Source organism: Aotus nancymaae, unplaced genomic scaffold (assembly GCF_030222135.1).
Source record: "Aotus nancymaae isolate 86718 unplaced genomic scaffold, 86718_ANA_hifiasm-v0.15.2.pri h1tg000049l, whole genome shotgun sequence".
NCBI classification, from domain to species: Eukaryota; Metazoa; Chordata; class Mammalia; order Primates; family Aotidae; genus Aotus; species Aotus nancymaae.
The window spans coordinates 34888642-34914322 of record NW_026988463.1 but is presented as its reverse complement, the minus strand read 5'-3'; the positions used below and the strand labels follow the sequence as shown (position 1 = coordinate 34914322).

Below are 25681 nucleotides of genomic sequence, written 5' to 3'. Positions count from 1 at the left end.
CTACCTCCAAGGCCTTCTTCAATCATCCCCCTAAAAAAGCAAGACAGAAAACAAAGCAGGATGACTGGGATAACCAGAGGGCCCGGAAGGACTACAGGTGAAACTCTTCACTTCGTCTCTCAATGTTCCCACCAATGAAATGGGGATAATGACACTCTCCACCCACGCTCCCTACGAGGTGCCAAGCAGGCCCCATCAGAGGGAGGAAACAGCACGAAGAAGCTTTTAACAAGCATCACTTAACATAATTACAGGAAGCCTCATCTAGTCCCGCGCTCCCACCAGCAACATTTCACAGCACGCTCTTTTGCTCCTTTCCAGTAAACCATATGACCTCCTCTTGCCTGGCTTCTGGGGGATGCCATGTGAGGCTGAGGGCTCCACTTCAGGAAATAAGGCAGAGCCCATGTGTCTGCTCAGACCACTGCAGGTCCACGGGTGACCCTGGCACGACAATCTGGTCCATCTCGTCCACTGCAGAGGCCAGCCAGGGCTCTGGATGCCGGCCTTCATGCTGCCCATCTCAGCAGCCCAAAGTGAACCCACTGCAAAGGCCACTGCCCTGTCTTCCACATTTCTCTTCTCCAGCAAAAATCAGGCCACAGCAGAGCTTTCCTCACTCCCCTGAGGCTGCAAACTCTGCAGGCCACAGAAAACAGCTGAGGAACGAGCCAGAAAACCAGCCGGGGAGGAGCTCTCTGTCCAGATGGAAGAGGAGACAGAGGACCCGGCTCTTGACCTGAAACTGTCATTGGGAATTACCACCCATGGCGACAATCCCAGCTGTCGCTGCGGGTATGACAACCTGGTGCAGATCCCACCGGTTACTCCCAATCCAGGCTCGGGAACCAGGCCCAGCTCCTAACCTGCTTCCCCGGAGGGTGTGGGAGGAGGCGAGATTCACATGCCCGGCCTGCCCCCGTGGGCATAGCTGTTAGACACCGGCTCAGGGAGCCAACTCAGCCACCTGCCAGCCCAGCCAAATGAGCAGGTCCTGATGAGGAATGTGATACGCTGCATTCTGAAACCTCCTTCTGAAAAAAGTAAGTTCTGCAGAGATTCAGCTCACAAACGGGCAGCATGGACACATCACCATGCCACCGCAAACACGCCAGGAAAAGGCCTTCCAGAACTCCACGATCCTGGGAGAGCTGTGGAACTAGAAAGGCTCTCAGAGGTATCTGACACCGGCTCTGAGCCTGGCACTTCTCCTGGAAAATCCTCAGGTGGTACAATAACAGCTTGGCTCAATCAGGTCACCCTGCCCAACACTCTTGCCTCCACGGCTACCCCATGCCAGGGCTGATTCGGATACTATTCAAGACACAGAATCTGCTCAGACTTCCCAGACAGGCCAGTAGAGAACGAGGCTATTTCCTGCTCCTAGCTTAACAGACAGACCCCAGCTGGCTGCCTAAGGTCGCTGTCCAAGCCTCTTTACCTCCAGGGCAGGCATCACCAGCCCCCCTGCAAAGGAGAGCAGTAGACACTCAGTCACATCCCACATCAGGCCAGCATCAGACACATAGCAGGCATCTAACAGGTGTCAGCCCCTTCTCGGTTCTCATGAGGGGAACCCAGACCCGCTAACAAGCTGGACTCTGCCCGTGTGGCTCCTCCCTGGATTAAGTGCTTTGTAACTTGGCTAGTCTGTGTGCATTGCCCTGTTCTTGCCTGAATACCACCTGAGCTATGCTTTCCTCTTGGTTGGCAAGTGGGGACTGTACCAGGAAAGCCTGGGATGTTCAGAAGTTTGGGCTGGTCTATTAGGGCGACTAGATCCACACCAGTCTCTCTCACCTGTCAAGCCTCTTCCAAAGAGGCCTCATGAGTCAACAACACAGCAGCAGGGCAGACAAACATCCCATGGTGCCCAATGCTGCTCAGCCACAGAGTGCAGCAGGGTGGAGATGAGGGTGCAGGCAGGGAGAAGGCAGCCATGAGATGCTGAGTCACCTGGGACCAGATGCCATGGGTTTGAGGAACCTATGTTAAGAAAGCAGCAGCTCTTCTCCATGGAACAGAAACTACCTGGAGGCCACCTGGCTGGCTGGTGTGAGGGAGGTGGCATCCAGAAGACCTCAGAGGTGGGTTAACAAACCAGGCCTCCAGCCACCAGTCCCACCAGCCCCAGCAGAGTCAGCTGCCACCCGCAAGGTCCAGCAGCTTTGGGGATGTGGGGGTGGCACTCTGGGATGCCCCTTACACCACATAGAATGAATCTTTGCATCCCCCCAAAATTCCTATGTTGAAATCTAACCCCTAATGTGATGGTATTTAGGGGTAGGGCCTTGGAGAGGTAATTAGGTCAGGAGGATGGAACCCTTGTAAATGGGATTAGTACCCTTTTCAAACCCCAGAGACAGCCCCATCCTTTCCACACCAGGTGAGAACACAGCAAGAAGAGGGCTATGAACCAGAAGGCAGGCCCTTGGCAGACACTGGACTCCTGCCTCCAGCACTGTGAGGAGTAAATGTTTGTTGTTTAAACTACCCAGTTTACGGTATTTTTGTTATAGCAGCCTGAAGTGACTAAGACACCCCTCCGTGAAAAAAATGTGACATGCACACCCTTATATTCCAAGTTCCCATGACTCACATGGGACATAAACATGTCCCTTCCTCTCTCTGCAGTCCCCATGTTACACTGTGGAACACATGGGCCTGGACATCTATGTCCTTCCCACCCAGTGGCCCAGTGGAAATACACATCTTTCCTTTAATCAGGGAGGCATTTAGCCGCTTCCTCCTAACATTCTGTCCCAGAGGGCAGGGCAATAGCACAGCTGCTTTCAGGGAATTCAGAACCTGGAGAAGGCCGGGTGCTGTGGATCACACCTGTAATCCCAGCTCTCTGGGAGGCCAAGGCAGGCACATCATTTGAGGTCAGGAGCTGGAGACCAGCCTGGACAACATGCTAAAACTCAGTCTCTACTAAAAACACAAAAATTAGCCGAGTGTGGAGGCGGACACTGGTAATCCTAGCTACCTGGGAGGCTGAGGCAGGAGAATTGCTTGAACCCAGGAGGTGAAGGTTGCAGTGAGCAAAGATCATGCCACTACACTCCAGCCTGGGTGACAGAGCGAGACACTGTCTCAAAAAAAAACAACAACAACAAAAAAAAACACAGAACCTGGAGAAGACCCAAGAGGTAAAATAAATGAGAACTGGGTCATAGTCTCCAGTCCACTCTGGTTTCTCAAGAGTATGAGGGACCGTGTGCAGCCACAGTCGGGGGAGGAGCCTGACCTCGACTGACTGACTCCTCTGAGCATGGTAGGGCTCTGTTCACACAACCCATGCCCCTCCACTCCCCAACTTTCCTACAGGCTCCCGGTGGCTCTGGGTGTCTGGGGCCCAAAGCCTGTCCAGCACGTGGGCTCGGCCCTGGTCCCATGGCTCCGGCTCACACACACACCCCCACATCAGGGCCCACGACTGGGGAGTCTGAAGCTCATCGCTTCGCACAGCCCCTCGTGCTCACTGAGACCTCATCAGCCCAGGTGCCCTGGGTGCTCCATTCTGAGCCTCAGCTCATACCTTCCCCATCCAGATGGCCTCCCTGGGTCTTAGCCCTCCCAGCTCTTTACAGCCCACCATTCTGATAGCCCCATCCCTGCTGTCACTTAACCTGGTCACCCTCCTAGGCTGGGGGACATTCTCCCTGGTGCTTTCTCCCACTCACCGTGTATAGGGTCCTCCTTGACACTCCACCTACGCTACAGCCCACATCCAGGCACCAGTCCCCTCAAAACTTCTCATAAGCTCCTTAGGACAGGCTGGAGTCCGGTTCCTCCTCACACCACTGACCACCCAGAACCCAGGGACCATCTGTAGAATACACTTATTCAACACATGGGGCCACCCCAGGGCCCAGATATAAATAAACAGATCAAGCAAACAACTTCATATTCACATAGCCACTGGTTCCTCAGATTTGGGAGCAACAGAGGTCAGGGTGGCCAAACTGGGTGCAGACACGGATCAAACACACAGGGTTGCAGAAAAACACAACTCAAGGCAAGCTCCCCTCCTTCATTAGCTGATAGGACACATAACAGAACTTCTGTTCGCTATCTCCGGAGAGTCCAGCTGCACACGGTCTCTGTAAAAATGCCAGAAGAAAATGCTCGTGCACACGCCATTAATGACCCCCACAGAGGACTTGGCCTGGGGCTCATCACATCTGCGGGTGTACAGGCTGAGCTCATTTCTGAGTCACAAAACCCAAAAGTGATGTTTTTGGTCAGCAACCACCCGGACAGACTCCCACACTCTGGCACTCTGCCCACTGACCTGCCCTTGTCCCTGGCTTAATAGCTGATTCTCCATGGGCCCCCGGCTGGCTCATGAAACAGAGTCCATAAAGAAGCTGCCTATTTATAGACACTTGATTTATAACCAAAGTAGCAATGCAGAAAACAAGAGTTCTCCAGCAAATGGTGCTACGTCAAATGTATATACAAAGGGGGCAAAAATAAATGCTGACACCTATTTCACACTGTATCAAATATAAAGTCCAAGGTTTTCTAACTATGATTTTAAATCTGAAATAGTAAAACAAAGACTTGATTGATTTGACTACATTAAAATTAAAATCTCAAAAATAAAAAATCCTGGGCAGGTGCAGTGGCACACACCTGTAATCCCAGCTCTTTGGAAGCCTGAGGCAGGCAGACCACGAGGTCAAGAGATCAAGACCATCCTGGCCAAGGTGGTGAAACCCTGTCTCTACTAAAAATACAAAAAATTAGCCAGGTGTGGTGGCAAGCGCCTATAATCCCAGTACTCGGGGGGCTTAGGCAGGAGAATCGCTTGAACCTGGGAGGTAGGAGCCAAGATCGTGCCACTGCACTCCAGAGTGAGACTCTGTCTCAAAAAAAAAAAAAAAAAATCCTTTTACTTAAAAAAATGTTAAAATGTTTTGCACAGCCAAAAAACCATCATAAGTAGCATTTAAAAACAAAAAACTGGGAAAGTATATTTGCAGTATCTCACAGATAAATGGTTAAGGTCCCTAATATGTGCAGAATGCTTTTTTAAAATTGAGGTGGAGAAGACCAGAAACAGAAAAATGAGCAAAATGAATGAATCACACAATTTACACACACGCGCGCGCGCACACACACACACAAACACACAGAGAAAATGATTAACCTAACTCATAATGAGAGAAATGCAAATTAAGCAGCACTTGTCACTTATCAGATTGGTAAACACACTCTTTTGGGAAGAATATGGGGAAACAGGCACCCTCCTTAGTTGTTGATGGGAATGCACCTTAACTTAAGCGTTATGAAAGGACCCATGCAATATCTAACAAAGCTACACATGTATTTACCTTTTGCTCAGCAACTTCACTTTTAGGAATTTAACCTTAAGATACACCTCCAATAAGACAAATACATATGCACAAGGCGAATTATTCATTGCAGCATTGCTTCCTATTGCAAAATACTGGTCTGCCTTACACACCTATATACACAGGAAAGCATATGCAGTACACTTCAGTGAATACAATCAGGTATTAAACAACAATAAAAAATAAGAAAGACTGCTACAAATAGGTATGGAGAGAAATTTCTGGAGTACATTAAGTGAAAAGATTCAGAGTGCAAAAGAATGTATTCTGCCACCTTTTGCGTAAGAAAGGAGAGGTAAAAAAAATGTATTTGCTCATTTATGCAAAAAGAAACATGAAAAGAATAAACAAAAACTAAACTTCTGCGGTGGGTGGGTACCCAGTAAGAGAGAACGGGGGAAGGGAGGCGCACTTTTCTGAATATATATATCTTTTCATATGGTTCTGACTCATGGAGCCATGTTAGTGTTTCATATGCTGAAAATAAACAAATAAATAAAATTTAAATAAAGATAGGAGAAGCCTAAAATGGAATAGGATAGGAACAAACAGACCTAACTATATTTCAAATGAATAACATAACCCAAGTATTTTTTCAACACAGTAGTATTTTGACCATAAATCCTCAGACTCTCAAGCCAAAGACAAAGCGTATGCAAATATTAAACTTCAATTGAGAAATTTGTTTCTCACAGTGGTACAGGTAATTCTAAAACTATTTTCTGTATATTATAGGGTGGAGAAAATAAGTAAATGTAGGTGGTAGAGGCCAGGTTTTTCAGTGTTGGATAAATGAATTACAATTATAGAATGTGGAAAGGCTGTTATGAACCTTTTAAGTCAATAGAATTGGAAGTATCAGTGTGAACTCATACATTTAAATATATGGAGAAACAGGTGGAGAAACTGACATAGGAGAGAGAGAGAGAGAGAGAGAGAGAGAGAGAGAGAGAGAGAGTGTGTGTGTGTGTGTGTGTGTGTGTGTGTGTGTATCTGTGTGTCTGTCTGTCCCAAAAGCAATGAACACATCTAACTTCTAGGTCTTGATTTTAAGTACTATCCTCCACTAAAAGGAACAAGGTCTCCTTGAAGAAATGGCTGATTCTAGGGCTGAGCTGGAAAGGTACAAAAGTTATTGTGCCAGAAATTAAGGAAGTGCTCCAAGAGTAATAGGAAAATGTCAAAAGGACACAGGAGCCAGCCTGAAGGGGCTCCCAGTGGCCAAATAAGGGATAATCTAGGCATAAAACTAACTGATCCTAATAATTTACAGCCCACTGAATAAGAATCTATGAATTACAATAGGAGAAAAAAACTCTTCCTTGTGGCAGAATGCCAACTAATACATGTAGACGGAATGACAGAATTAGAAAATTGTCGTGTGGCAAAAATCACAGTAATAACTGATTTGGGAAAGAACTATCAACAAGTGCTAAAACCAGGGTGAAAAGTCTGGGGAAAAGAGGATAGACATGTTTACAAAGTTTCAAAGTACCTCTGACAAGACACTTACTTATTAATTACAAGAGGAAGCACAGTATCCTAACAGTGGAGAAATCTAGCCTTCACTACCCTAACCAAAGGAAGTTAACATGCCCCACAACGGCAAAGATGGAAGTCATGTATTTCTATACTTCTGTGATATTCCTGCCTAAAATGCATAACCCAAATCTAATCATTAAGGACATACTACCAAACCCAAATCTGGAGGACACTCTATCAAATAACTGCCTTTTACTCTTTAGAAATGTCAAGGTCATAAAAGACAGAGTAAGAAACTATTCCAAATTTAAAGAAAACGAAAAGCATAACAACTGAACGCAATACATGATCCTGGATTGGATCCTAGACCAGAAAACAATTTTTTTTTCTCTTTTGCTATATCTGACATTAGTGCAAGTGGTGAAATTTAATGAAAGGCAATACATTAGATACTAGCATCATATCAATGTTAATTTCCTGATTTTGCAATTTACTATGGTTATAAAAAAGAATGCCCTTGTTTTTCTGGAAATATGCACTAAAATATTCAAGCAGTAAAGGAGCATTATGTCTACAGTTCATGATCAAACAGCTAAAAAAATACTATGTGTGTATACATGTGTATATACAGGGAAATGATAATCATGACACACCTTGACCCCTCCCCGCCATTGCCAGCAGATGCCTTGTGCGCATGCCTTGCCGCGCCGAACCGTTAATGTCTCGCGTGCTTTGTGCGCGTGCCTCTCCCTCCAGTATCTATTTCGCGCGCCCCGCCCCGGCCCCTCCAGTTTCCTGCGGTTGCCAGCAGGTGCCTCGTGCGCCGGTCCCCCTTATTTTCCCACGGTTGCCAGCAGGCGCCTTGTGCGCCGGCGCCTCCATTTTCCCACGGTTGCCAGCAGGTGCCTTGTGCCCGTGTCTTGCCATGCCAGTTCGTTAGGGTTCCGGGCCTTTTTTGCTGGCCTCTCATCCAGTACCTATACCTGCGCTGCCCCCCACCCTACCACCGCGCCCCCTGTCCCGCAGTTGCCAGCAGGTGCCTCGTGCCCGTACATCGCCCCCTCCGCCGCCATTGCCAGTGGGCGCCACGCGCGCACACCTTGTCCCCTCCCCCCCATGGCCAGCAGGTGCTTTGTGCCCATACATTGCCCCCTCCGCCGCCATTGCCAGCAGGTGCCTCGCGCGCACACTTTCACCCCTCCCCGCCATTGCCAGCAGGCGTCTTGTGCGCGTACGTTGCCCCCTCCCCCGCCATTGCCAGCAGGTGCCTCGCGCGCACACCTTGACCCCTCCCCGCCGTTGCCAGCAGGTGCCTTGTGCGCATACCTTGCCGCACCTAACGGTTATGTCTCGCGTGCTTTGTGCGCGTGCCTCTCCCTCCAGTACCTATTTCGCGCGCCCCGCCCCGGGCCCTCCATTTTCCCACGGTTGCCAGCAGGCGCCTTGTGCGTCGGCCCCTCCATTTTCCCACGGTTGCCAGCAGGCGCCTGGTGCGCCAGTCCCTCGATTTTCCCACGGTTGCCAGCAGGCGCCTTTTGCGCCGGCCCCTCCATTTTCCCACGGTTGCCAGCAGGCGCCTTGTGCGCCGGCCTCTCCATTTTCCCACGGTTGCCAGCCCGTGCCTCGCGCGCATAGTTTGCACCTCTCCCCCCACCGCATTGTCAGCAGGTGCCTGGCGCGCATACCTTGTCCCGCGAATCCGTGAAGGTCGCCCTTCTGGCGCGGATCTCTCACTTGCGCCCGTTTTTGCACGCGCCCCCACTCGCGCACGTTAGAAGGATGCGTTGCCCGGCAACAGGAGAAACCGCTCGCTTAGTCTTTAGCCGCGCTGGCAGCTAGAGGACGACGCTCAGAGCCTGGCTCTCGAGAGTTTAAGAATCGGAAATTTCCCCGCTGCTCCCAGAAGGGGCTACCTGGGCACTCTGTGCCCCTTATCCCTGTCCCGGCCCGAGTGTCGGGGACCTGCCAGTAGGGCTCAGTTGCCTTGAGCCCGCTCTCCCCATCCCTCCGTTGACTTTGCTTGTGGGATCTCCTCCTTGCTCCTGCCCCTGGGTGGAGTGGCAGGTCATCCTACAAGGGCCCGGACACTTGGAATCAGCAGTGTGTCCAAACAACTTCAAGAAGGTTTTCCAGCGATCCTGCCTCTGCCTTCAATTTGGATGCACAGGTACCATAGCGAGAGTCCAATTCCACCCAAAACTCTCTGTGGGGCCCAGGAGCAGGGAGTCACCCCTTTGGGGCCCACAACACCCAGCTGTGGCCCAGACTCCTGTCCGGAGGAGATCATGTTGAGAGCACAAAGGGAGAGTGAGGCAGCGATGCCTGAGCAGGGCGAGGACCCCAGAGTCCAACAGAATACTGACCATGTCCAAAGGGGCCCCGAGGGCACCGGGGATTCACGGTCTGCATTTAGGCCCGTACCGGATAATGGAGACCCCTTGCCCTTAGTGCCCAGGCCCGGGCCTCGGCAGAGAGACCTCCATGCCCAGAGGTCAGAAGGCAGACAGGACCAGAGATCCCAGCCTTGCAGGATGAGCCCCTGTCCCAAAAGGAATGCCATTTCCAGCTCCTACAGCTCCACGGGAGGCTTCCCGTGGCTAAAGAGGAAGAGGGGGCCAGACTCATCCCACTGCCATGTGACCGTGTCAGGAGTCACATGTCACAAGACATCCCAGCCTTCTGGGATGAGCCCTGGCCCAAAAAGAAATGCCCTTTCCAGCTCCTACAGCTCCACGGGAGGCTTCCCGTGGCTAAAGAGGAGGAGGGGGCCAGACTCATCCCACTGCCATGTGACCCTCAGTTCCTCAGAGACAGTGAGTGAGGACAACTCTCAGGCTGTCTCTCAGGCTGTCATTCACACCCAGGGTGAAAAGGCAGCAGAGGCACCACCAGGGGAGAAATTGGCCCCCAGGAATGGCTCCCCCACATCTCAGGAGTCTAGGCCTCGTAGAAGAAAGTTTCCTCTGCTGCCACGCAGGCGAGGGGCGCCTCTGAAGCTGCCATCTCCCTTACGGCTGGGGTTCCGGGTCACTGCTGAAGACCTGGACCTGGAGAAGGAGGCGGCACTCCGGCGCATTAATAGTGCACTGCAGGGTGAGGCCAAGGCCGTCTCAGACTGTAGAGCCCCACGGCCTTCCCAAGCTTTGCCCTCACCTGCAACAGGGACTTCTTCTCCGCCTGCTGTCCCTAAAGCACCCAGCATGGATGCACATCCGGGGACTCACATGTCCCAACAGTACCTGGGCCGCGTGTCCCTCCTAGCATCTGCTGCAGGGGCCCCCTCTACACCTGCCGTGTCTGGGAGGAAGCGCCGCGCCTCCTAAGATCCCCTTCCTGACACCTCTTCACACTCCCGGGACACAGCCCAGGTCACCTCGCTGATTCCTGCCCCCTTCCCAGCTCCAAGTGTGGACTGCAGCCTGAGAAGCCCAAGGCCTGGCACTTCTGCTGCTGCTGCAGCAGCCGCAGGGGCCCTTACCCCTTCTACTTGGGACCCCATGTGGGGGGCCCCACCGAATGGAGGGCAAAGAGGCCCCTCACATCCCTGGGCCTCAGCCACAGCTGCAGCAGGTGCCCGGTCCGCCTTTCCTGCCTCTCCCGGCAGCAAAAGGATGAAATCCCCAACCCCAACGTGTGTGCATTTCCCTGTCCCCTTCACACAGGGACCCCTTGTTTCCACTGACCCTCTCTCTCCTGGTCTGCAGATCGCTGTATCTGGATCTGGTTCCAGTTCTGCAGCCAGCACATCTGCTAACCTGGCACCCAAGGCGGCAAGTGACTCTGAGGTTACCCCCTTAGATACCTGTCCCTTTTCCCAGCCTCTCTTTCTGGGGCCTCCTGCTGGCTCCAGTGTCAGCTTCCTCCAATCTCCTCAGGCCCATCTGATGCCCCTCAGGCACAGCACAGCCTCAGGAAAGGACACCAGCAGCCCGGCAGGATGAAGGGTCTGTGGTCCCAGCCCAGTACTGAAACTGCCTGTTACCGCTGCAGCCACCGCCCAGCCCAAACCTGCGGTCCTTCATGGGCAGCAGCCGGGAACCCGCACCTTGAAGCGCTCTCTTTAATTCCTCAAAGAATTAAAAATGGAGTTATCATATAATGTAGCAACTCCAACTATGGACATATACCCCCTCAAAACTGAAAGCAACGTCGGGTGCGGTGGCTCACGCCTGTAATCCCAGCACTTTGGGAGGCCGAGGCAGGTGGATCACGAGGTCAAGAGATCGAGACCATCCTGGTCAACATGGTGAAACCCCGTCTCTACTAAAAAAATACAAAAAATTAGCTGGGCATGGTGGCTGGTGCCTGTAATCCCAGCTACTCAGGAGGCTGAGGCAGGAGAATTGCCTGAACCCAGGAGGCAGAGGTTGCAGTTAGCCGAGATCGCGCCATTGCACTCCAGCCTGGGAAACAAGAGAGAAACTCCATCAAAAAAAAAAAAAAAAAAAAAAAAAACTGAAAGTGAGGTCTTGAAGAGATATTTGCACACTCCACTCATATTCATAGTAGTAGACAAAAGGTGGAAGCAACCCAAGTGTTCACTGACAGGCAAATGGATAAACAAAACACAGCATATAAATACAATGGAATACCACTGAGCCTTAAAAATGGAAGGAATTCTGACGCATGCTACAACACAGATGAACCTTGAGGACACGATGCCAAGTTAAATAAGGCAGTCACAAAACAAGTGGCCTATGATTCCATTTATATGAGATAGCTAGAGCAGTGAAATTCATAGAGACAGAAAGTAGAATGGTGGTTGTCAGGTGTTGGAGAGAAGAGGGAATGGGGAGTTATATAATAGGTACAGAGCCTCCGTTTAGCAAGATGAAAAATTCTGGAGATGGATGGTGATGATGGCTGCACAACGATGTGAATGTATTTAATGGCGCTGAACTGCACACTCAAAAATGGTTAAGATGGCTGGGCACGGTGGCTCACACCTGAAACCTCACCTTCACAGGAGAATTACTTGAGGCCACAGAGTTAGAGACCAGCCTGGGTAACAAAGCAAGACCCTGTCTCTTAAAAAAAAAAAAAAATTAGTTTTAATTAGCCAGGTATGGTGGTGTGCACCTATAACCCCAGCTATTTAGGAGGCTGAAGCCAGAAGATGGCTTGAGTCCAGGAGTTCAAGGCTACAGTAAACTAGGATCATGTTACTGCACTCCAGCCTGGGCAAGCAACAGAGTGAGACTCCATCTCTTAAAAATATAAAAATAAATAAAATGGAAAATAAAAAGGCCAAGGTGATGAATGCTATATGCAGTTTTCCACAATAAATAAAAAAAAAAGTTGGAAAAAAAAGCCAACAGAAAAATGGGCAAGTGACTTGAACAGGCACTTCACAAAAAAGGATCCAAATGACCACTGAGCACATAAAAATAATGTATAAAAAGGTATTCAATCTTACTGGCAATGATGCAAATTAGTGCCACTCCTCCACCCCTTTATACATTCCTGAGTGCTTAACATAAAAGGAGTAACAATTTAAGTGCAAGAGAGGATATGAAGTAACCAGGAATGTAAACTGGTAACCACCTTAAAAAATGATTTTCTTCTATCTATAATACTAAAGCTGAACATAGGTATACACTATGGTTCAGTAATTTCACTCCTTGTTCTAGAACCAACACAAATGGGGGCACATGTGCATTAATACACATGTATACAAATGTTCATAACAACACTACTCTTAGCCACAGAGCAGAAACTCCAAAAGACTTCCAATAGTAGAAGAGATGAACAAACTGTGGTATATTCATCCGATGGATTACTAACCAGTAACGAAAAGGAAGTGACCACTGCTAGATGCAACAGTACAGATAAGAAACCAGACACACATAAAAAAACAACATGGTATATGACTATGTTCCTGTAAAGATCAAAAACTGGCAAAATTAGTCCCTGGTGCTAGAAGTCAGAAAGGTAGTTACTTTGGGGAAGGACAGGAAGGACAATGATTAAGCAGAGGCACAAGGGAAGCTTCTGAGGGGCACGTATGTTGTTTCTAGGTGGTGGTTGCAGGGTATGTTTCATTTTGTGATGATTCACTAAGCTCAACACCTATGCTCTGTGGACTTTGCTATACGTATGCTTTACTTCAACAACAACAAAAAAGGAAAAAACAAAAACAAAAACCTCTGCATTTTCCAACTTACCTTTTACCCTAAGCTACTAGCAGGCTCTCTGCTGTTTTTCCCTATTTCTTTTAATTTTTGCAACAAAATTATGTAAGGGCATGTGCATTCCCACACATAAACATCCCCCATCAGCAAGTGTAAAAACATGAAATTGATGAAGGAACAAATGTTCAGCCTACTTTTTTATAACTGCTGCAAAATGCAAATAATTTGGTAAAAACATTCCAGAAACAAATAATGAAATACTACAACCAGGTACATATACTTCTCAAGGTCAAGTCCAAGTTTCACAGTCTGCATCTCTCTCTCAAATTTGAAGATTTGTTTTCAAATTTTACCTTTCAAGTTTCAGAGGTAGATTGTTCATACTGTTAACTAACTTTTACACTGTATGACCACAAATAATCATGGAGAGTTATCAATCCTAAATTCTAACTGAAGCTTATTAATTCATAATTTTTAGAAAAAATTATCAGCAGTACAATGGAATAGCATATTAATGCAAAAGAACTAATCATGAACACCTCAACAGTATAAGCGAACGCTACAAAGTGCTGGCATGCAGGAGACCCTCTCTACATGGAAAATAATCCTCTCCACTGACTGTGACAAAGGAGAATTAAGTATACAAAGCCTGAAAGCCCAATAACACAGCTCCTGACAAAAGTGGGAATAATGTCCCCAAAACTCACTGCGGGCAGCAGTAGTGTTTTGTATTTATGAAAGCTGCACCAGCAGTGAAGTGTTCTGGATCAAAAGAGTCCTTCCCTTAACCCTCAACTACATTTAGCCTCAAACAATACTTAAAATGAGAGAGGTGAAAAAATGCATATCCTGTACCCTGTCACTACAAGAAGAGAGTCATGAGAATATTGTGCAGTGACAGACACACAGGTGTGGGTGTCCATAAATGAATGGGTGTGTGCACATGCTATGTCAATAATTAAGCCAAACACTTCATTCACCAGGTTAATCATCAATGCTTCATGACAGTTACAGGAATTCACGTTGTAAGAAGTATCTATGTGCCAGAGAAACACAGTAAAATAAGGAAAATTAGAAAAATAAAATAACAGTTTAGTCTGTGGGGTCTCAAAGCCCTTCAATGTTTCCATTGTTCTTTTTCACGATTTTCTTCTTTCCTTCTGTCTCTTTTTACTTTAATCTCCACTTCATTACTTTTTCCTTCTCCTCTCTTAAGTGAAGGCAATTAATCCACTCCAGGAAAAGTATTGCCAAAAAAGCTTTACCTCTGCCCTGACCTTCCTGCTACACACACACACACACACACACACACACACACACACACACACACACCTCTTAAACAAACTTGTCAACACAGCAAAGCCAAAGCTATGGACAGCTGGCATGTGCTGGCAAGAGCAAGTGTACAGGTTTGCTTTACAGTGGAAAAGTACTCACTGTCCAAGACCAAACTCCCAGCAATTCCAGATCCAAGCTTTCGAAGATGTAACATGCCTGTTCAGTGCACATTCCATAGTAAACCTCCAAAGACACTGCCTGCCACTGATGAAGAGGCCACAGAAGGAAGGTAGCAGTGCATATCCAATGCCAACATTTCAACCTGTTCTTCCAGTCGCATAAATAACAGGTCACCTAGTCACACAGGCACTCCACGCCAAAGAAAGCCCCAGCAACTGAGTAACCAGTTAGGTCAGAAAACGCAGCTTATTGTACACCAAAGAGCGGCAGCACTGCTACCAACAAAATGATTCAGTGTGTTCACTGAGACTAACAGAAGCTGGGCAAGGGTCTATTCCTGGTACATAGGCCACAGGATGATACCTAGCAATTCATCAGGGTCATAGCCAGGAGAAAATCTATGTGCATCTCCAAGCCAATGAAATAAGTCTGGGTTCAGTTCCAACAACCTTAGAATAGAAAAACTAGCATTTCCTGTTAGATCTTTCAACACATATAAGGAAGTTCCTCAGCTGTTCCTGAGGTCATTCTTAAAATAATTAAGCCATGATCTATCGGGGCCCTGCCTGGAAAAAAGGATTTTGAACAAATCATGTTTCCGGTTGTACATGTGGACACACACCGGTAGAGCCAGCTACTCAAGAGGCTGAGGCAGGAGGATCCACTGAACCAGGAGACCAGCCTGGGCAACACAGATCTCAAAAAAAAAAAAAAAAGGAATTAAAAAAAGTGATGACGATGATAATAATAATAATAATAATAATGAACCAGCTGCCAGAAGAAGAACAGCAATTTGTGGTGACGAAGGTGAGGGAGATAGCAGATAAAAAGACCTGTCTGGAGGTCACAGGACTGTAAGACTTGGCTCACATGCTCTTTTCATAAAACCTTCCCAGGCTAGAAACAATATTTACCTACCTGAAACTGTTCACAGTGCTTTACTGCTCTCCCTGGATATCTGACATTCTCCCTGAGTATTTTCCTTATTTATGTTTGTGCCTTGCCTCCATCCTTTACTCCACAAGCTCCCTGAAGGCAGAGTGTACCTCCAGTTCACACAATCACAGCATCCTACACAAGGCAGGTGCTCAATTATTTGTTTCATGAACAAGCCTATTGTTTGGTTTCATTCAAAAAGACAGACCAAAAACACCAATTAGGTCTACCCTACTGTAAGGTCTCTTCAAAGGCCAAGTGTTCCCAGCACCAGAAGAGGGCACACCTGTAAGGATGCTCATTTAATATATTAAACATCATATTTAAACTCACTCCTCCAAAAATCCACCATGTATTCAAACATCACCACATGAATACCTTTGACAATGATGCTGCTGTTCCAGGTTTTACAGGTTTGCCTCCTGTAGATGCTGAAGAGCTGTTTTCAGGTTTAATTTTTTCTGCTGTTTGCGTTTTACTTATCCCAGACACTTTAGGCACCAAGCCAACACTCCTGCTTGCTTTCTTCATTCTGGGCTGCCTCTTCCTGATACATTTACAAGCAAATCTGTGGAAAGAAACGGCATTACACTGAGAACCTAACTGGAAGAAAGCTCTTTAGAAATTTGCTTTTGAAGAATTTTAGCATGTGATAAAACTGTTTGAAAGCTAGATGTCACTAGAGCAAAGCTGAAAAATTCTTAGACGTACAAATCAGAATGTACAAATCAGAACACACCTTATTTAAGGCTTCCTCCTTCAATATTACTATTTTGAAATTATTTTGTACATTCTAGCTCATTTAGTAAAAAGAATGTCCTAGATCTCTAACAGAAATGGTTAAATATAACACAGTGTACATTATCTTCAGCATTTGATAAAGCAATAATCATCCCGGCATTTGGGAATTAGCCATTTGCAGGTATCTAAAAGTGATCACACTTTCCAAATTAACCAGTAAAGTCCTACTTTCAAATATTTGCTGCGATATCCTATATAAGTCAGTAGACTATCTCAGAAACCCCAACACTCAGGATCTAAACCTATTTCCAAGCATACCTCTCTCATCAAGAGGCAGCAGGGACGTTTTTTTTTCTTTTTTGAGACAGCCTTACTTCAGGCTGGAGTGCAAGTGGTGCGATCAGAGCTCACTGCAGCCTCGACTTTCTGGACTCAGTTGCTTCTCCACCTCAGCCTCCCAAGTAGCTGGGATTACATGAAAGAACCACCAGCCTGGCTAATTTTTTGTAGAGACAGGGTTTTGCCATTTTGCACAGGCTGGTCTCGAACTCCTGGGCTCAAGTGATCCTCCTGCCTTGGCCTCCCGAAGTGCTGGGGACTACTGGCATGAGCCAGTGTGCCTGGCCAGAAATTCTTTTGCAAAACATTAGCCCCAATATTGGTTCAGAAAACAAAACCATTCTATATACCTATAAAGAATATGGTAATAAATCTTCCACCTAAGTGGTACATACTTGCTTTCACAGCTAAGAAGACTTGAATAACACTGGCAACACACAAAGCTGAAGCCAGATAAGCTTTTAAATATACATTTGTTAACTGAGCCAGAAAAAACAGTCTCTATAATAATGTTTAGAAAGATTCCTTGGATCACTTTGGGTAGAATAATAAAATTATCAAAAATGAGAGCCTCTTCTGAATGTAAGATTTATGTATGATGACTCAGATAAACCATACTGAGCATAAAAGAGGTTGGTCTTTTTTTTTTTTTTGAGACTTAGTTTCGCTCTTGGTGCCCAGCTGGAGTGCAACGGAGTGAATTCGGCTTACCACAACCTCCGCCTCCTGGGTTCAAGTGATTCTCCTGCCTCAGCCTCCCAACTAGAGATCTCGGCTCACTACAGCCTCTGTCTCCCAGGTTTAAGCAATTCTTCTGCCTCAGCCTCCCGAGTAGCTGGAACTAAAGGCGTGTGTGCCACCACGCCCGGCTAATTCTTCGCTTTTTAGTAAAGACGGGGTTTCTCCTGACTTCGTGATCCACCCGTCTCAGCCTCCCAAAGTGCTGGGATTACAGGCGTGAGCCACTGCTGCCTGGCTAATTTTTGTATTTTTAGTAGAGACAGGATTTCACCATGCTGGCCAGGAAGGTCTTAAACTGCTGATCTCAGATGATCTACCCGCCTCCGCCTCCCAAAGTGCTGGGATTACAGGCATGAGTCACCCGGCCGAGGTTGTTCTATTTTATGAGGATTTCTATACATGAATAAAAAGAGAATAGCCTTTTGGAAAAGGCTCACTCCAATGGCTTTACTGAATATTCTACCTAAACTGTGCTTGAGCACTCCAGATTTATCTTCCCTTTACATAAAATAAGCTGTACCAACTGGTTTGGCGGTGGGACAGCGAGACAGGGTGAAGGGGGCTGTGCTCTACCCTCAACATGGTAAGGCCTTGGAGAAAAAGAATGCTGCCACTAACTTCAATCAAAATACAACGAACCCTCAGAGACTCTCCTGGCTTTTCCCCAACTTCCTGGTTATTCCTTACAGAAAATGATGCATATGGTAATAATCAAATTATCTATCTACTCTTAACCCTTTTGCTTTCTACTTTCCTAATCCAGTTGAGTAATATGCCCAGGGTAAGCACACTCTCTAGTTCAGCTCTCTCATCTATTTCCTACTGCACTCCAGGGGATACTGCAAACGACCGAGATAGATTCAAGGAGCATCATTGACAGGTAAAACATACCATTATACTGATCCCTGCTAACCAGTAATGTATGTTTTTCTCACTTATAAAATGAAAGAATTAGATTGGATACATTCACTAACTGAAGGTACTGTAGAAAAATCAAATTATTAAGAACCTTTCCTTCAACTTCTCACTATTATTTATTTATTTTTAGAGTTTCACTCTGTCACCCAGGCTGGTGTGCTGGGGTGCGATCTCAGCTCACAGCAGTCTTTGCCTCCTAGGCTCAAGTGATCCTCCCACCTCAGCCTCCCAAGTAGCTGGGACTACAGGCATGTGCTACCACACCTGGCTACCTTTTTCAGTAGAGACAAAGTTTTACCACGTTGCCAGGTTCATTTTGAACTTGTGGGTTCAGGTGATCTGCCCCATTCAGCCTTCAGCCAATCAAAATGCTAGGATTACAGGTATGAGCCACCACACCTAGCCAGCTTCTCACTTTTTAGCTTCTCTTATGTCTTGTAAATGGCTCCCCAAACTTTTTTTTCTTCTCACCTTTCTACCACCTTCCATGCTGGCACTCCTTTCTATTACACCACTCAGAAACTCAACTGTTCTTAGCCTACCCTTCCAGCCTCTGTCAAATTAATATTTTCGGCCAGGTGTGCATGGTGGTTCACATCTACAATCTCAGCACTTTGGGAGGCCAAGGCAGGCAGATCACTTGAAGCCAGGAGTTCAAGACCAGACTGGCCAACATGGTAAAACCCGTTTCTGTTAAAAATACAAAAATTAACTGGGTGTGGTGATGCATACCAGTAAACTGAAGCATGAGAATCCTTTGAACCCAGGAGGCGGAGGGTGCAGTGAGCCAAGATTGTGCCACTGCACTAGCCCAGGCAACAGAGTGAGACTCTGACTCAAAAAAGAAAAAAAAAATTAAAATTAACGTTTTTTAGACCAGTACTATCTAACAGAACTTCCTAGCCAGGCATGGTAGGGCACACCTATAACTCCAGATGATCGTGAAGCTGAGGTGGGAAGACTGCTTGGGGCCCCAGAGTTCAAGGCTGCAGTGAGACACAATCACACCACTGCACTACAGCCTGGGTGAAAGAGATACTCTCTCTAAAAAAAAAAAGACCAGACAGGCATGGTGGCTCACACCTGTAATCCCAGCACTTTGGGAGGCTGAGGCAGGCGGATCACGAGGTCTAGAGATCGAGACCATCCTGGCCAACATGGTGAAATCCCTTCTCTATTAAAAATCCAAAAATTAGCTGGGTGTGGTGGCGTGTGCCTGTAGTCCTAGCTATTCAGAAGGCTGAGGCAGGAGAATTGCTTGAACCTGGGAGGCAGAGGTTGCAGTGGGCCAAGATTGTGCCACTGCACTCCAGCCTGGCGACAGAAGAATGAGACTCCGTCTCAAAATAAAAAAAGAAGAAAAGGAAAGAGAGAGAAGGATAGAAAAGAAAAGAGGACAAGCACAGTAGCTCACACCTTCTGAAGCAAAAGCAGGAGGATCAGTTGGGGTCAGGAGTTCAAGACCAGCCTAGGCAATATAGCAAAATCCCTTCTACCAAATATCAAACAAAAAATAAAGTTAGTCAGGTGTGGGGGTGTGCACCTGTAGTCCTAGCTACTCAGGAGGAGAGGAAGGAGGATCCCTTGAGCCCAGGAGTTCAAGGCTACAGTGAGCTACGATGTTGTCACTGTCACTGCACTCTGGCATGGGTGACAGAGCAAGACTCTATCTTAAGAAAAAAAGGAACTTCCTGCAACAATGCACATGTTGTATGTATTTATCTATGCTAATATGGAAACCTCTAGCCACTTGTGGCTACTAAGCACTTAACAATGTAGCTAGTATGACTGAATAACTGAATTTTATTTATTTGATTTGAGGCAGAGTCTCATTCTGTCACCCAGACTGGAGTGCAGTGGCATAATCTCGGCTCACTGCAACCTCTGCCTCCCAGGTTCAAGTGATTCTCCTGCCTCAGACTCCCAAGTAGCTGGGATTCCAGGCACACACCACCACACCTGGCTAATTTTGTATTTTTAGTAGAGACAGGGTTTCACCACGTTGGCCAGGCTGGTCTCAAACTCCTGACCTCAGGTAATCTGCCCGTCTCGGCCTCTCAAAATGCTGGGATTACAGGTGTGAGCCACTGCGCCCGGCCAAGAACTGAATTTTAAATTTTATTTAAAGTTGCATGTGGTTGGTGGCTACCACACTGGACAACAAAACAGGCTGTTCCTTTCCTGCTGCTCTGTCTCAGAAATAAAACCTAATTAACACAATGTGGTATATTCATCCAAAAGAATACTGTTTGGCCATAAAAAGGAATGAAATATCGATACAGTTCATGATAAGGGTGAGTCTTTAAAATATTACAAAGATGGTTCCTACTTTTAAACTTTACAATGTTTCAACTTTACAATGACATGAAAGCAATAAGCATTTAGAAATCATACTTTACTTTTGCATACAACCACATTCTGTTTTTTACTGTTAGTTTTGTATTCAATAAATTACGTAAGATATTCAACACTTTATTATAAAATAGGCTTTGTGTTAGATGATCGTGTCTAACTGTAGACAAATGTAAGTGTTCTCACCATGTTTAAGGTAGGTTAGGCTAAACTACGACGTTCAGTATGTTAGGTATAATAAACGCATTTTCAACTCATGACATTGTCAACTTACAGGGGGTTTATAGGACGTAACCCCTTGTTAAATAAAGGAGTATCTGTACTACATAAAAGAAAGCTACATAAATGTCTTCTTTTGAGGAGTGCCTGTTCCTATCCTTTGCCCACTTTTTAATGGGGTTTTTTTTTTTTTCTTGTAAATTTGTTTAAGTTCCTTGTAACTTCTGGATATTAGACCTTTATCAAATGGATAGACTGCAAATATTTTCTCCCATTCTGTAGGTTGCCTGTTCACTGATGACAGTTTGCTGTGCAGTAGCTCTTTAGTTTAATTAGACACCATTTGTCGCTTTTGGTTTTTGTTGCAATTGCTTTTGGTGTTTTCGTCATGAAATCTTTGCCCATGCCTACATCCTGAATTGTATTGCCTAAGTTTTCTTCCACAGTTTTTATGGTGTTGGGTTTCACATTTAAGTCTTTAATCCATCTTGAGTTAATTTTTTATAAGGTGTAAGGAAGGAGTCCAGTTTCAGTTTTCTGCATATGGCTAGCCAGTTTTCCCAATACAATTTAACGAATAGAAGATTCTTTCCCCATTGCTTGTTTTTGTCAGGTTTGTCGAAGACCAGATGGTTGTATATGTGTGGTGTGATTTCAGAGGTCTCTCTTCTAATCTATTGGTCTATATATCAACATCACTGATCATCAGAGAAATGCAAATCAAAACCACACCAAGATACCATCTCATGCCAGTCAGAATGGTGATTATTAAAAGGTCAAGAAACAATAGCTGCTGGCAAGGCTGTGGAGAAATAGGAATGCTTTTACACTATTGGTGGGAATGTAAATTAGTTCAACCATTGTAGAAGACAGTATGGCAATTCCTCAAGGATCTAGATATAAAAATACCATTTGACCCAGCAATCCCATTACTGGGTATATACTCAAAGAAACAGAAATCATTCTACTATAAAGACACATGCACACAGTATGTTTATTGCAGTACTGTTTACAATAGCAAAGACATGGAACCCACCCAAATGCCCATCAACGATAGACTGCATGAAGAAAATGTGGTACATATATACCATGGAATGCTATGTAGCCATAAAAAGAAATGACATCATGTCCTTTGCAGGGACATGGATGAAACTGGAAGCCATCATCCTCAGCAAACTAACACAGGAACAGAAAACCAAACACTGCACATTCTCACTCATAAGTGGTAACTGAACAATGAGAACACACGGACACAGAGAAGGGAACAACACACACCAGGGCCTGTTGGGGGATGGGGAGCGAGGGGAGAGTAATTAGAGGACAGGTCAATAGGTGCAGCAAACCACCACGGCACACATGTATCTACTTGCACGTTCTGCACATGTACCCTGTTTTTTCTGGTTATTGTTTTTTTTTTTTTAAGAATAAAGAAAAAAAAGGTGGCCACAAAGGACGATGTATTATATGATTCCATTAATATGAATTATCTAGAAGAAGCAAATACATACAGATAAAAACAGTGTTAGTGATTGCCAGGGGTTGGGGTAGGGAGTATAGAGGCTAGGTACTAATGGATACAGGGTTTCTTTTTGGAGTGATGCAAAATTCTAACATTAGATTGTGGTGACAGTTGCACAATCCTGTGAACATATTAAAAACCACCAGGTTTTACACTTTGAATAAACGAATTGTATGGCATGTAAATTACCTATCAATAAAGCCGAAATTTAAAAAATACCAACCTAATGAACAACATTGAACAAGGACTTCTGGAAAATATATCCCGACACTGGAAGATACCTGATAAGGAGAAAGACTGGTTTGACAGAGGTCCAAGAAGAGAAAAGAAACAGTCAAAGCTTTAACGACACTGAGATACAGACTGTTCAAGTAGGCTGGCAGCTTGAGATCACTTAGACTGCTGGTTCTTCGCTACATCAGACCCAAATACCCCCTTGTGCACCTTTTTTTTGAGACAGGGTCTTGCTCTGTCACCCAGGCTGGAGTGCTGCGGTACGATCACAGCACACTGCAGCCTTGACCTTCCAAACTCAATGGATCCTCCCAGCTCTGCCTCCCAAGTAGTTAGGATTACATGTGTAAACCACCACTCCTGGCCCTATTTCTTTAAAAACTACTGAAAATGTACCTCTACTATCCTAAAATGAAATTCAGAAATAACTTATTTGTTACATATATATTCCAAACATATCTACTTAACTTAGCAACTATAATATAAAAATATTTCATAATAAAATAAATATAACTGTCAATATGTAAATTTTCAGGCAGGACCATATTAGGACTAAAATGGTCAGAAATCTACATTTCTAAGATGAATCACTGAATTTCACAGCTACAAATACTCTTCATTTGGGTATGTCATTTTGGCAACTCACATACCACACTACCTATCACGAATGCTATCAATAATGTGATTATTCATTCACCTAAAAAGGCAAATCACTCTTAGTGTGATGGTTAATTTATGTTCAATCTGACTGCATCATGAGGTGCCCAGACATTTGGTCAAATATTACTCTGGGTGTATCTGTGAGGGTGTTTACGGATGAGATTAACATTTTAATCACTGGACTGTATAAAGCAGATTAACTTCCCTTATGTGGGCGGGACTTATCTCATCAACCATAGACCTGAATAGAACAAAAGGTAAAGTAAGAGGGAACTCCTCCTGCCTGACTGCTGAGCTGGGACATCTCTGCTTCCCGTCCAACTCAAACTGAAACGAACACTGGTTTTTCTTGGGTGTAAAGTCTGCTGAATTTCAGACAGAAACTTACATTGTTGGTGCTCCTGGTTTTCAGGCCTTCAGACCCAGACCAGAATGACACCATCAGCTCTCCTGGGTCTCTAGCTTGCCAACTGTAGATCTTGGGACTTCTCAGCCTCCATAATTACATGAGTCAATTCCTTACAATAAATATCTTTTTATATATAGAATGCTCCCCCTTTATCCAAGGGGGATATGTTTCAAGAACCCCCACGGATGCCTAAAATTGCAGATATTGCCCAACTCCATATACACTATGTTTTTTCCTATACATACAGATGCTTCTTAACTTATGATGGAATAAAAACATCCTAAGTTGAAAATGCCACGAGTCAAAAATGCATTTAATACGCTTTACCTATTGAACATCATAGCTTAGACTAGCCTACGTTAAACATGCTCAGACCACTTACATTAACCTATAGGTGGACAAAAATCATCTAACACAAAGCCTATTTTATAATAAAGTATTGAACAGCTCACATAATTTACTGAAAATTATACATTACATCAAAACTGTGATGGACTCACACTATCATATAGTTGGAAAATCTTAGGTCAAACCACAGTAAGCTGGGGAGCATGTATACATACCCCCTATGATAAAGTTAAATTTATAAATTAGGCACAGTAGGAGATTAACAACAATAACTAATAATAAAATAAGCAATTATAACAATATGCTAGCATCACTACTCCTGCACTGTGGGTCCACTATTAAGTGAAATAAGGGTTACAAGCACGGTGATGCCAGACAGTTAATCTGATAATGAAAACTAAGGGACTAAGCGTAGGCAGGCAGCGCACACAGCAGGGATACATCAGACAAAGTGAGGAGTCATCTTCCAGGTGTGACAGTGAGATGGCACAAGATTTCATCATGGCATTCAGAACAGTCCACACTTTAAAACTTACCAAATGTTTGTTTCAGGAATTTTTCCATTTAATATTTTCAGACCGTGACTGACTAAGAGGTACTCAAACCATGGAAAGCAAAACCATAGATAAAGGGCAACTAATGAATACTTTTCTCCAGAGAAACAGAACCAATAGGATATGTATGAGACAATCATATGTATTGATTAAATATATACACATTTAAACATATATATATATAAACATGTATCTATATATATATAAAAACATATCTCTCTCTTTCCTACTGGAGACATACATACACACACATATATATATATATATATGTATATATCTCCTATTGGTTTTCTTTCCTCAGAGATCCCAGACTAGTAATACACTTAGTAAAACTAAGAACAAAACAAGATAATTTCCCTTCAAAGTCCAGACTCAAATTTCCATTTATACTAATATTATGTTTTTAAAAAAATCCTTTATGTAAAATGGAATTAAGTTACAAGTTCAGTCTTAAAACAGTTTTTCCTAGCTACATAAATTATTCAGCAAGATATTCTAGGCCAGGTGCAGTGGCTCACGCCTGTAATCCCAGCACTTTGGGAGGACGAGGTGGACGGATCACCTGAGGTCAGAAATTTAAGACCAGCCTGGCCAACATGGTGAAACTCTGCCTCTACTAAAAATACAAAAATTAGCCAAGCATGGTGGCACACTCCTGTAATCCCAGCTACTCAGGAGGCTGAGGCTGGAGAATCACTTGAAACCAAGTTGCAGTGAGCCCAGATCACACCATTGCACTCCAGCCTGGGAGACAGAGTGAGACTCGGTCTCAAAAAAAAAAAAAAAAAGATATTCTAAGCTGTGCAGATCACAGGAAAAGTTCTATTTTGCAGAACTGTCACTGCACTGAGCCCTGAATTCCATGAACTCTACCTATTAAATAAATGTCAGTGGCATCCACCAACCATTGAAACAATCAAAAATGCTTCCACACACTCATAAAACGACCCCTAGGGTCATGGAAAAACAAATTAGAATTCACCAGATCTTGGTTCTCCATCTGGTCAAGGGGGAGGAAACACTGGCTGACTCTCTTCCCCAGAGCCCCTTGATGGCCCCCATGCAGAGATTACAGAGCGGAGCAGCTAGGGAGCACAGTTCACAGCACTTCAAGTGTCTTGGAGAAGGAGAAGTCGTGGAAGTTGCCACTATCTCTTCTCCAACTTTGCTCAAGGATGTCACATCAGCACATATTACTGAGATCTCAAGTCCAGTAAAGTCAAGATTTGGGGGGAATAAAAAGTAGCTCGCCTCATAAAAACACTGTGGATCCTGCT

At 45.2% G+C, this 25681-nt stretch overlaps 1 protein-coding gene across 1 annotated transcript in view; it reads right to left on the bottom strand.

The window, feature by feature from the left end:
- Positions 1-25681, bottom strand: part of LOC110568942 (breakpoint cluster region protein-like) — a 135739-nt gene that overhangs the window by 99368 nt on the left and 10690 nt on the right. Inside the window, 1 exon segment of the mRNA XM_064362843.1 lies at positions 15749-15938. The gene's annotated coding sequence lies outside the window, so the exon portion shown is untranslated.